This window comes from Cicer arietinum, chromosome 3, assembly GCF_000331145.2.
Source record: "Cicer arietinum cultivar CDC Frontier isolate Library 1 chromosome 3, Cicar.CDCFrontier_v2.0, whole genome shotgun sequence".
NCBI lineage: Eukaryota > Viridiplantae > Streptophyta > Magnoliopsida > Fabales > Fabaceae > Cicer > Cicer arietinum.
In genome coordinates this window covers 11880966-11884025 of record NC_021162.2, presented here as the reverse complement: position 1 = coordinate 11884025, position 3060 = coordinate 11880966, and positions in this window count along the sequence as shown.

Sequence of the window (3060 nt, the reverse complement as noted above, 5' to 3'; positions counted from 1 at the left end):
AAATCCAGATGCAATCGAGAACCGAGAGACCCTTATAGCATTCTTCTTCCAAATTTATAACCCTGTTTTGGGTTCCTTGTCATTTTTCAAACACTAGCCATCATGTTGTTCAAAAATACGGATTTCGGTCCATTTTTGTCGAGGGGTACGAAAATCGCTCGAAATGTCCAGATGCAATCGAGAACCGAGAGACCCTTATAGCATTCTTCTTCCAAATTTATAACCGTGTTTTGGGTTCCTTGTCATTTTTCAAACACTAGCCATCATGTTGTTCAAAAATACGGATTTCGGTCCATTTTAGTAGGGTGGTATGAAAATCGCAGGAAATGTCCAATTGAAATCGAGGACCAGGAGAATTTTATAGCATTCTTCTCCTAAATTTATAATTGTGTTTTGGGCTCCGTGTCAGATTTCAAACACTAGCCATCGTCTTGTTCGAAAATACGGATTTTTGTCCATTCTTGTAGGGTGGTACAAAAATCACCCGAAAAGTCCAGATGAAATCGAGGACCGGGAGACCCTTATAGCATTCTTCTCCAAAATTTATAACTGTGTTTTGAATTCCGCGTCAAATTTAAAACACTAGCCATCATGTTGTTCAAAAATACGGTTTTCGATCCATTTTAGTCAGGTGGTATGAAAATCGCTTGAAATGTCCAGATGAAGTCGACGACCAGGAGACTATTATAGCATTCTTCTTCTAAATATATAAATGTGTTGCAGATTCCACGTCAGATTTCAAACACTAGCCATCGTCTGGTAAAAAAATATAGATTTCGGTCCATTTTTGTCGTGTGTTACGAAAGTCGACTGAAAAGTCCCAATGAAATTGAGGACCATGAGACCCTTATAACATTCTTCTCCTAAATATATAACAGTGTTTCAGGTTCCGCGTCAGATTTCAAATACTAACTATTGTCTGGTCCGAAAATACCGATTTTTTTTCCATTTTTGTCGGGTTGTACGAAAATCGATCGAATAGTCCAGATGAAATTGAGGACCGGGAGACCCTTATAGCATTATTCTCCTAAATATATAACAGCATTTCGGGTTCCGCGTCAGATTTCAAGCACTAGCCATCTTCTGGTCCAAAAATATAGATTTTGGTCCATTTTTGTCGAGGGGTACGAAAATAGCCATGAAATATCTAGATGCAATCGAGGACTGAGAGACCCTTATAGCATTCTTCTTCTAAATTTATAACTATGCTTTAGGTTCTGTGTGATATTTCAAACACTAGCAATCATGTTTAAAAATTACAAATTTCGGTCCATTTTAGTCGAGTGGTATGAAAAACGCCCGAAAAGTCGAGATGAAATCGAGGACCTGGAGACTTTTAAAGCATTCTTCTCTTAAATTTATAACTGTGTTTCGGATTCCGCGTCATGTTTTAAACACTAACCATTGTCTTGTTCGAAAATACGGATTTCTGTCCTTTTTTGTCGGGTGGTACGAAAATCTCTCGAAAAGTCCAGATACAATCGAGGACCGGGAGACCCTTATAGCATTCTTCTCCTAAATATATAATAGTGTTTTGGGTTCTGCGTCCAATTTTAAACACTAGCCATCGTCTGGTATGAAAATACAGATTTTAGTCCATTTTTGTCGAGAGGTACAAAAATCGCCTGAAAAGTCCAGATGAAATCGAGGACTAGCAGACCCTTATATTATTCTTCTCCTAAGTATATAACAGTGTTTCAGGATCCGTGTCAGCTTTCAAACACTAGCAATCGTCTGGTCCGAAAATATAGATTTTGGTCAATTTTCGTCGGGAAATACGAAAATTGCACGAAATAGCCAGATGAAATTGAGGACCAGGAGACTCTTATAGCATTCTTCTCCAAAATTTACAAAAGTGTTTCGGGTTCCGCGTCAGATTTCAAACACTAGCTATCACCAGAGATGTCCATATGAAATCGAGGACAAGGACACTTTTATATCATTCTTCTCCTAAATTTATAACTGTGTTTCGGGTTCCGCGTCAGATTTCAAACACTAGCCATCGTATGGTGTGAAAATATAGATTTTGGTCCATTTTTGTTGGGTTGTACGAAAATCACCCGAAAAGTCCAGATGAAATCGAGGACCAGGAGACCCTTAAAGCATTCTTCTCCTAAATATATAACAGTGTTTCAGGTTCCGCGTCAGATTTCCAACACAATCCATCATTTGATCCGAAAATAAAGATTTTTGTCCATTTTTGTCGGGTTGTACTAAAATCGCCCGAAAAGTCCAGATGAAATCGAGGACCAGGAGACAATTATAGCATTCTTCTCCTAAATATATAATAGTGTTTCGAGTTCTGCTTCAGATTTCAACCACCAGCTATCAACTTGTTCGAAAATACGAATTTCGGCCCATTTTCTTAAGGTGGTATGATAATTGCCCAAAATGTCCAGATGAAATCGAGGACTAGGAGACTTTTATAGCATTCTTCTTTTAAATTTATAACTGTGTTTCGAGTTCCACGTCACATTTCAAAGACTAGCCATCATCTTGTTCTAAAATACGGATTTCGGTACATTTTAGTCAAGTGGTACGAAAACGCCCGAAATGTCCAGATGAAATCGAGGAGAAGGAGACTTTTAAAACATTATTCTCCTAAATTTAAAATTGTGCTTCGGGTTCTGCATCAGATTTCACACACTAGCCATCGTCTTATTCGAAATGACGGATTTTGGTCTATTTTTTTCAGGTGGTACGAAAATCGCCCGAAATGTCCAGATAAAATCGAGGACCGGGAGACCCTTATAACATTCTTCTCCTAAATATATAACAACGTTTCAAGTTCCCCGTCAAATGTCAAACAATATCCTTAAAATGATGGTCCGAGCACAACGGGGCTCTCACCCTCTCCGGTGCCCCTTTCCAGGGGACTTGGGCCAGGTCCGCCGCTGAGGACGCTTCTCTAGACTACAATTCGAACGCCGAAGGCGACCGATTCTCATGGTGGGCTTATCCCGGTTCGCTCGCCGTTACTAAGGGAATCCTTGTTAGTTTCTTTTCCTCCGCTTATTGATATGCTTAAATTCAGCGGGTAGCCCCGCCTGACCTGAGGTC